Here is a 10,684-nt window from a genome sequence, read left to right as displayed (position 1 = left end):
CACAGTCTTGAAACCCACATTTTTGCAGTCACAATTTCCAAGTTCAAGATTTTTATATGTTGTTTCCCATTTTAGATTCAGTCTTTCACCCCTTAAATTTTGTTTTATGTGCTAAGGCTAGATCCTGGCTTCATAAATCTGCTTTATGTCCTGCAACCACACTCAAATAATGCAGCTTTGCTTCCTGGGCTTTAGCTTCTTACATGCTTTTTATTTTATTTTTTGAAAATTTTATTTAATTAGATGATTTAGAATATCTTTCCATGGTTACAAGACATGTTCTTTCCCTCTCTTTCCTCATCTTCCCATATCTGATGAGTAATTTCACTGGGTTTAACATGTGTCATCAATCAAGACCTATTTCCATATTGTTAATATTTGTACTAGGGTGATTATTTAGAGTCTACATCCCCTATCATGTCCCCATTGAACCATGTGATCAAGCAAATATTTTTCTTCTGTGTTTCTACTCCCACAGTTCTTCCTCTGAATGTGAATAGTGTTCTTTCTCATATGTCCCTCCGAATAGTTCTGGATCCTTACATTGCTAGTAGTAGAGAAGTCCATTACATTTGATTGTACCACAGTGTATCGGTCTCTGTGTACAATGTTTTCCTGTTTCTGCTCCTCTCACTCTACATCAATTCCTGGAGGTTGTTCCAATTCACATCGAATTCCTCCACTTTATTATTCCTTATAGCACAATAGTATTCCTTCACCAACATATACCACAATTTGTTCAGTCATTCCCCAATTGAAGGGCATCCCCTCATTTTCCAATTTTTTGCCACCACAAACAGCATGGCTATGAATATTCTTGTACAAGTCTTTTTCCTTATTATCTTGTTGGGGTACAAACCCAGCAGTGCTATGACTGGATGAAAGGGCAGACAGTCTTTTAGCACCCTTTGAGCATACTTCCAAATTGACCTCCAGAATGGTTGGATCAATTCACAACTCCACCAGCAATGCATTAATGTCCCAATTTTGCCACATTCCCTCCAACATTCATTACTTTCCTTTGCTGTCATATTGGCCAATCTGCTAGGTGTGAGGTGATACCTCAGAGCTGTTTTGATTTGCATTTCGCTGATTATAAGAGATTTAGAATGTTTTTTCATGTGCTTATTAATAGTTTTGATTTCTTTATCTGAAAATTGCCTATTCATGTCCTTGCTCATTTATCAATTGGGGAATGGCTTGATATTTTTTGTACAATTGATTTAGTTCCTTATAAATTTGAGTGATTAGACCTTTGTCAGAGGTTTTTGTAATAGAGATTCCCAACTTGTTACTTCCCTTTTAATTTTGATTGAATTGGTTTTGTTTGTACAAAAGATTTTTAATTTAATGTAATCAAAATTATTTATTTTTCATTTTATATTTTTTCTAATTCTTGTTTGTTCTTAAAATCTTTCCTTTCCCAAAGGTCTGACATGTATACTATTCTGTGTTCACCTAATTTATTTATTGTTTCCTTCTTTATATTCAAGTCATTCACCCATTTTGAATTTATCTTGGTATAGGGTGTGAGATGTTGATCCATACCCAATCTCTCCCATATTGTCTTCCAATTTTCCCAGCAGTTTTTGTCAAATAGTGGATTTTTGTCCCCAAATCTGAGATCTTTGGATTTATCATAGACTGTCTTACTGAGGTCATTACTCCAAGTTTATTTCACCAATCCTCCCTTCTGTCTCTTAGTCAGTACCATATGTTTTTGATTATCACTGCTTTATGGGACAGTTTAAGATTTGGTACTGCTAGGCCACCTTCCTTCACATTTTTTTCATTATTTCCCTTGATATTCCTCATCTTTTGTTCTTGATATTGTTTTTTCTAATTCTGTAAAAAAGTTTTTTGGTAGTTTGATGGGTATGGCACAAGATGAGTAAATTAGTTTGGGTAGGATTGTCATTTTTATTATGTTAGCTCATCCTACCCATGAGCAATTAGTGTTTTTTTCCAATTATTTAGATCTAGTTTTAATTGTGTGAAGATTGTTTTGAAGTTGTGTTCATATAGTTCCTGTGTTTGTCTTGCCAGATAGATTCCTAAGTATTTTATATTGTCTATGGTGATTTTAAAGGGAATTTTTGCATGCTCTTTAGATCTGGACTTTGTCTATATATTTTACAATTGTGATCACAACATTTGCTTGACTTGTTTGAATTGCTAATGTTTCTTGTGTTGTAGTTATTATAGTTCCTGTTTCTGTTGTTGTTTGTGTTCAAGTTTAATTGAGCCCTTAAGTGACAAAATCTGACAATATGTCCAAATTTTCCACATAAGAAAAATCTTTTGTTAGTGTTGTTGTTGTAGTATGAGTTTCTTTGTTGCCTAGGTTGTTGGCTTTGGTATCTAGGTCTAAAGGCTTGGAGAGTAGCTAATGATTTCACTTCCTCAATTTTCGTATTTTTCATGTTTTCCTTTGCATCCTTTAATTGATGCTTTAAATCTTTGATGATCTGGCCTTTTTTGTTTAGAGTTTGTTTGGAGTCAATTTCTTGGGATCCTTCAGGGAACATAACATGCAGTTTTATGAAGGTCCTCAATTTTGAGGTTTTCCCAACCTGGATAATGTGATTTGAAATATGAACTGATAGATAAGGAACTGCCTTTAATGAATTGCCTCCTGATATGCTGGAGGTTATTTTCTGACCAATCCTGAAACCCTAGGAAAGTTTTTCCAGCTTTTAGCAAGCGATGGAGGAATGTTGAAGGATGCTCTTTTGTTTCTTGCTTTATGTTTTCAAACATTCCCCAGGAGTCAGGATGCTTGATGAAGATTTTCATACTCTCCACCAAGTCCTCTCTAGCCTTAATTTGAATGGTTCAAAATTTTCAGGTCCTCAAAATGCACTGGAAATGAGGTTAAATTAGGGTTATTTTTAGTCTCCTTAATGAATTTTGCTTTTTATGCTGTTGTAAACATCTCCAAAAGAAAAATTTCAATGTCTGAGAATGTCAGATCAAAAAGTTTGATTGTTCATTTGAATTCTTTTATAGCCTGGGAAAGACTCAGGATAAAAGCTGGTATCCTTTTTTTCAGTTTTTCTAGGTCTGAGGTAGAAGAGAAAAGAGGAAAAGAAAGAGAAAGAAGAAAAAGATCTTTATGCTCAAAATACTTTCTGTAACTCTTTTTATAATTTTAAGTAGCTGGAGAATAAAGGGATGCCCACCAATTGAATAATGGTTGAAGAAATTATAGTATATAAATGAAGAGGAATACTCTGCATTATATGGAATAATGAAAAAATGTTTAAGAGAAACTTGAGAAGATGTGGATGAATTCTAGTATATGCAGAAGAAAGTGGGTAGAACCCTGAGAATAATTTATATCATAACAGCAAAATTCTAAAGACAAAACTTTGAAAGCCTTAAGAGCTCTGATAAATACAAAGACTAATCATGATTCTAGAGGACTCATGATGAAACATGCTACCAACTTCTTGACAGAGAAGTGATGAATTGAAGGTGCAGCCTGAGACATGTATGTTTTTGAACATGGTCAGTTCAGGGATTTATTTTTCAAGGATTTTTATTTCTTTTTTATTTCTTTCTCTTTTTTTTAGTGGGGAGATAGGGAGGAGAGAAAAATATTTTTGCTCATTAAAAAATTGTTTTTAAACAGGGAAGAGAAGTATAGGAAGAGTGTGTCATAAAGCCAAGCAATTGATGGCATATGAGAAGGTGGGTAGCAGGATGGGTTAAGGCCTGCTGGAATAATCCATGACAGAATTCCCCATCCCCAACTTCCCCTGCTATTCCTAGCTTTTCATTTCAACATTATAAAATCTCTCTAATTTCTCCTTTTCTCCTGTGGCATAGCCTGCTTAAAGAACAGTTTGAGAGAGCACCCTTGATTGATGAGGAAAAGGGCAAATTAACAAGAAATCCAGCAGACAAGAAAACATGTTAGTTATTATCTGAAGATAACCATGTCTATACCTATAGAACAAATCGGAAAGGACTCCACATCTTCAGAGACTAAAATAAAGGATCGGTCTATAAGGAACTTTTCTTCTCCAAAATACTAAATCATCATTCAATAAACTGACTCAAATATCACTTTGCTTTTGGAATCATCTTTCAGTTTTTTTTTAATCTCTCCAGATAGAAGTCGGTGATCTCATCTACTCTGAAATATATGATTAATCACATCAACATGGAAAAGGTGACAGGGAAATGTTTCTTATACCCAGAATAATTCCATAATTTTTCTTGAATAGTGAACCTCAGCTCATAGATCCCTTCTCAGAATATTTTTGGATGAATAAGCAATAATTAATAACTAGCATATACACAGTACTTTAAAGTTTGGGAAGTCCTTTATATACACTATCTAATTTTATCCTATGTGGTAGGTACTATTATTATTCACATTTAATATATGAGAAAACTGAGGTATAGAGAGTCTACATGACTTGCCTACAGTCATACAGCTAGTAAATATCTGAGGCAGGAATTGAATTTAGGTCTTTTTGTCTCCAGATCCAGCACTGTATCCATTGTACTACCTAATTGTCTCTAAGCAAATTCTATTGAAAGACAGGATTAACTGGAAGCCAATTATATTTAAATACATTTATAAATATATTTTAAAAGTTTATAAACCTAGTTATAAGCTTCTGAACTAAAAGTTGTCAAGTAAGAGGATCAGTTAAGCCCTTATAAGGGTCAGGATATCATAGAATTATAGGAATTCCCAAGTGGAAATATACTCATTTATCATCTACTCCAAACCACACCTAAAAAAAGAGGAAATTCTCTACAATACCCTTGACAACCAGGCATCTACTCATTACTTGAATGTCTCCAATGATGGAAGACTTTCCCTAGAAGGTGAGATTTTAATGAGAACTTAAAACAAACCAGAGAGGTCAGTAATCAGAGTGGAGAAAAGGAGAGAGTTCCAGTTACAGGGTCAGCCAGAAATTATGCCCAAAGCTGAGAAATGGAGTGTCCTGTTCATGGAACAATTAGGAAGGCAGTCACTGAATTCTGAAGTCAGATCTTGTCATGAGTTCAAGTTCTTGGACTCATAACAAGTTATGTTACAGTTCTATCTCCTAATGAGGAAATGGATATCCTTACTTATGGTGGTGCTAAAATACTAATCCAATTACATCAACTTAAGTAAAATTCCCAAGGTGAACCAATTGCCTAATAAGATATAACAGTATGAAAAAATTAAATTATTTACCAAACCTTCCAGCACAATTTACTGAAGTTATGAATGTAACAATAATCTAGAGGAAATTCTACTCTCCTGGTGCCCCTCCCCATTCTAAAGTATGAAGGGGTAGAGGGGCATATGAATGTCTGTGATCTTCTAGATTTCTAGGCAAAGTTGCTTCTGCTCTTTGTCCCAATGCCCAAAGGGGATCTTATCTGAGATTCTTTGAATTTCTGTCTCAATACAACCTCTCTGACTGATAGGAAGACAGGAGAGAAGAGAAAAAGGGATATGTCTCCTATGCCTGTGTTGGTGAATCCATGGCATGCCTGTCAGAGGGGGTGTGAGGGTTGGAGTTTGGGCACTTGGTTTCTAAAAGGTTTGCCATCACTATCCTATGTAGTCTGGTAGAAAAATCAGTAGATTAGGATTTAGCAGACTTCATTCCTAGTTTAGTGTCTATAACTAATTAACTTGGGATCAATTTCTTTCTCTTCTTGGCCAAAGGCTCATTTTCTATAACATATAGATATAAGACTATGAGTTGTTCCATCATTCATGCCCCTGCCTTCTCAAAAATTCACTCAAATTCCCTGACTCTAAGCCTTCCTCAGCCCACAGTGAATTTCCCAAACCTCATGATTATAAAACTTCCCCTTTTAACACACCATCCATGCTCTTCACTCTAGTCTGTAATAAATATACAAAGCATCTGGGATTTTGTCAGCATGAGGAATTCTCATACTGGGGACTCCATTCACCAATGGATTGTAGTAAGTAACCTAGGGAAGTAGGGCATGAGGAAGGACTGAGAGAGTTGGATTCAGTAAGTATTTGTCAGAGGCAAAATTTGAACCCAAGTTTTCCTCACTCCATTCTGAGCACTTCATCTATTATTCCACTTTGCTTTATATTCCTAACAGCATATGTTTGACTTCATACCATTCCCCATAGGAAAGGTCATTTTCCCTGGGTGAGGTTAAATGTCTGTGGACACAAGTACAAAAAATGAAACAAATCTTTCACACAAGGAGCTTACAATAGAGTTGGGGAGAGAATATGTGTCTGGAAACACAAACGTATAGTATATGCACACAAATAGGCGTCAATATGTCCATAAACATTAAGTACTTACTATGTGCCAACTGCTGTGCTAAGTGCTTGGGACACAGAAAGAGGCAAAAGGCAATCTCTGCTCTCAAGTAACTTATGATCTATTGGAGGAGCTCTATAGGTACATGCATATGCATATATATAGTATAAATATAAAATATGCCAAGTACTTAGAAAGGAGATGGTTTGGGAGAAAGAACAGTAGAAGTCAAGTTTATCAGGAAAGGCTTAGTATAGTAGTTGGTATTTAACTCACATCCAGCTAGATAGTGCAGTGTGTTGGAGTTAGGAAGAGCTGGTTTCAAAACCAGCTACAGATTCTATCTAGCTGACCCTAGACAAGCCCAAGAGTTAATGTCTTCCTACCTCAGTTTCCTCACCTGTAAAATTGAAGGTAGTGATAGAGTCTGCCTCCCAGGGTGGTTGTGAGGATCGAACCAGATAATATTTGTAAAGTGTTTTGCAAACCTTAAAGCACTATTTAAACATCATAATTATCATCTTCAAAAAGAAGAGATGCATTTGATAAACTTGGGGTTAAAAACTGGGGTTGAATTGTGATTTCCAATTAAGACCTGAGTGATTTTGGGCAACACTAATAGCATCCACAGCAAAAGTAATTCAGCTTCTATGAGGACTCATGATTGCAAAGCAAGTTCAAAGACAGTTATCTCTCCTCACTTTCTTTCCCATTTCTGTAACTGGAGAAGAAATATGTCCATCCAAAGGTGCATGTATTGTAAAAGATTCTGGGAAGCTAGGAAAAACTGAAGCAGATAAAAGAGAAAAGGGGAATGGAGGGAGAGCTGAGAAAGACTCAGGAGGGTCCCCCCCCCCATATTATATCATCATATCATGAAGATAATATTGAAAATTTAGTAATCTTTCTAAGCTCCCATTGCCTGATCTGACAATATGAGGACTACTTGCATGACCAGGCTCTTGGGGGAGTTAGGATTGGGCACAGAAGGACTCAGATTCAGACAGGAATGAAAGGAGAGAGACAGGGAGAGAGACAGACAGACAGACAGACCGAGAGAATGAGCATTAGTTTCTACCATGGATTCTTGGGGAAAGACTTTCATCAAAGGAGTTCTTATATTTGGGATATGGATCTCTTTGGATCATGATGCTTCTACACACATAATTTCTAGAGATCTTCACAACAGTCTTGTGTATTGGAGGGAAAAAACCCAGCAGCTCTGGAATTCTGTTAGCCATTGACTGTGTTATTTGGTGGTGGCTGAAAGTGAAGGTGGAAATGGTTCTTTAAATGTAGGTGACATGCAATGGGATGACAGCCTCTAAAGAAAAGAGAAGATCACAAGATAAAATCCAAGCAATTAAGTCCCATAACCATATTGATAAAATTAATTCAGTTTCATATGGTTTCATTGACACTTTTAATCCAGAATTTAAGGATATTAAATCAACAGGTGCTGATATAGTGGCAATACTCTTAATAGGAAGTTGGGAGTAAAGGAAGTTTGCATAATTAACAGTCAGTTGCTTGTAAGAGGAATGTTTAAAGCAATACAGAGGAGCAAGGCTCTAAATTTTGGCAAAAGAATGTCAGGGAAACAAGGAACTGTTTGTGGTCTAGAATTGAGCAAAGAGGAAGTGAGAGAACCAACATCGCAGAAGTAACCATTTTTTTCTACACCAGAATAGATCTTTGGGAAAAAATAATTTATAAGCTACATACAAATAAAATATATTTATATTTCATTTGAGTGATGTTTGATGGTGGTTTATTTAAAACTAATAAAGCAATGGAATATACGAAGGAAACATACAGATGCTTTTAAAATTAAGGGCAATATAACACAAATCTAAAGAAATAAAACAACACAATTATATTGATGAGGTTGAGAGGGGAAGAAGAGAGAATGAGAAAATGGAAATAAAACTTGGAGGAGAAACAGGGATAAATTCTCAATAAGAAAAAAGAGGGGGCAGCTGGGTAGCTCAGTGGATTGAGAGCCAGGCCTAGAGACGGGAGGTCCTAGGTTCAAATCTGGCCTCAAACACTTCCCAGCTGTGTGACCCTGGGCAAGTCACTTGACCCCCATTGCCTAGCCCTTACCACTCTTCTGCCTTGGAGTGAATACACAGTATTGACTCTAAAACAGAAGGTAAGGGTTAAAAAAAAAAAGAAAAAAGAGAAAAAAAAGATAGGAAAATTAAAGAAAGGTAGTGCTGGACTTTGTGTTAGGAGAACTTGATTCAAATCCCACTTCAAAAACTTAAAACTGTTTTTGAACCTCAGTTTCCTCATCTGTAAAATGAATACATTAGATTCAATGGCTACCGTTTCCCTATAATTCTAGATCTATAATCATTTTATGAATCAATGGAAGCAGAGAAAAAGTTAATGATTCAAGCAAAAGAAAATGCAAGGAAGAGAAAGAGAGAGAAAGAAATTAATGTCTTGTAATTTCTGAGTTAGGTGTTTTATGATGATAAGTAAACTTTACACACTCGTTTTTAGCCAGGTGCTTGTCACAGCTCATTCTTATTACCAATAATTCTTGAAATCTTATTAACTTTTCAGAAGTTAACCATTACAAAGATTTCAAGAGTTCTTGTCAAAATATCATCAGCTTCTTTCTGCATGAGATAATCATAGGCACTAATGGGACTGTTTATTGATGGAGAGCAGAGAGGAGTTGTAGTGGATTGATTGGGCTATAGCAAAAGGAATATTACCATATGTTTCTTTCTACAAGCTAGATGGAAGCAATTCTCCACACAGGCCAGCATGGGATGGATGTTTTCTATTTCTAGTTTAAAGGGTTCTCAAGAGATGCCTAATATTTTCATTGATTTTGGTTAGGTCTTGAAGATACATTACTGACTCTTTTTTTCCTATGCTTAGAATTCCCTCTTCTCTTCAAATATCATTGCAAAATCCTGGTACCCTCAACACTTCATGTCTAGACTATCACAATAATTTGCTATTGCCTGATGTCCTTGCCACAAGTCTCTCTCCTCTTCAGCCCCTTTACTCAGTTACAAAGACGTGCTTTAACATGGGTATTACTACTTGCCTTCCTCCTTTATTGAGTTGTTTTATGAGGATCAAAGAAATGGAGTTGATATACATGTAAAAACACTTTGTAAAACATAAAGTATGAGATAGTCCAATTCAACAAGCATTTATTTACTACCAGACTGTAAGTTAGGTAGAGTAATGGATAATAGGATGGTCTTGGAGTCAAGAAGTCTTGGGTCAAGTCTTGCATCTTACACATACTGGCTGTGTGATTCTGAGCAATTCACCTACCTACTCAGTCACCTCCTTCCTTGCCCTATCCCCACCTCAGTTCTCTAAAATGTTAAGTTTCTCAAAGGCCACACCATCATCTTTAGGAGAGGGGATTCTTTTTTCTCTTGCAGCTTCTTATACCAATGAAGCCACAGGTCACTAAAAGAAGGAAGAAAGAGAGTTAAGAAAGAAACAATTGAATTGGGGACTCTACAAATTCACAGGATTACAAAGACAGAGAGAGATACTACCTTTAAGATGCTTGTATTTTACAGAATTAAATCAATACCAGAACCTTTGTTTATACCATAACATAGCTTCCTTCTATCTTTCAGAAGTGCATGATAAGCATGATCATAAACATTACCTTCACTTTCGACTTCCACTAATGCTTCATTGTGGTTTAGCAGGACTTTTCTTGGTTATTGCATTACCTATTTCCCTTGTATTTCTAGATCAAAGGGTATAAATATTTTAGTTACTTTATTTGCATAATTCAAAATTCCAGGAGCATTGTACTTATGTGCAACTCCACCATGATGTATGAGCATGATTGTTTCTTCACAAAGTCTCCAACATTGACCATTTTCACCTTTTTGTCGTCATTGCCAATAAATGCTTAGCACAACATATTGCGCCCATAAACTTAAGGCATTGAAAAAAACTATTATTTCATTGGAGTAGGGAGCCCCCAGTGAGGGACTTCTACCAGTATGAATTGAAACTTTTTTGTTGCAATGTGTAGTCTCAGGGCACAGACCTGGTGATATCACTACTCTACTTAATAAGCAGTAGTGTTTCCTTATTGCCTCTAGAATCAAATATAAAATATGTATTATCTCTCCTGGTAGAGAATAAGCTTCATACAAATGAGAAAGTTTTCATTTCAAAGTATGGTTGGCTTAGGAGGAGACACTTAAATCCAATCTAGCAAACATTTTTTTTTGAGGAATTTGCCCTTTTCTCTTGCAGATCTCTATGGGGAGCTGGCTGCAAGAGGAATTTATCTTTATGGGGTCAGGTATTCGTATTTCCTCATCTGTCATGAAAAATAATGAAAAGAGGTGACAAAGAAGAGGGCTGAACGGTACCAGATGTCAAACAATACATCAAATTGTTATAGG

The sequence above is a fragment of the Monodelphis domestica genome, chromosome 1 (genome assembly GCF_027887165.1).
Source record: "Monodelphis domestica isolate mMonDom1 chromosome 1, mMonDom1.pri, whole genome shotgun sequence".
Classification (NCBI taxonomy): Eukaryota; Metazoa; Chordata; class Mammalia; order Didelphimorphia; family Didelphidae; genus Monodelphis; species Monodelphis domestica.
This window is presented reverse-complemented; position numbering follows the sequence as displayed.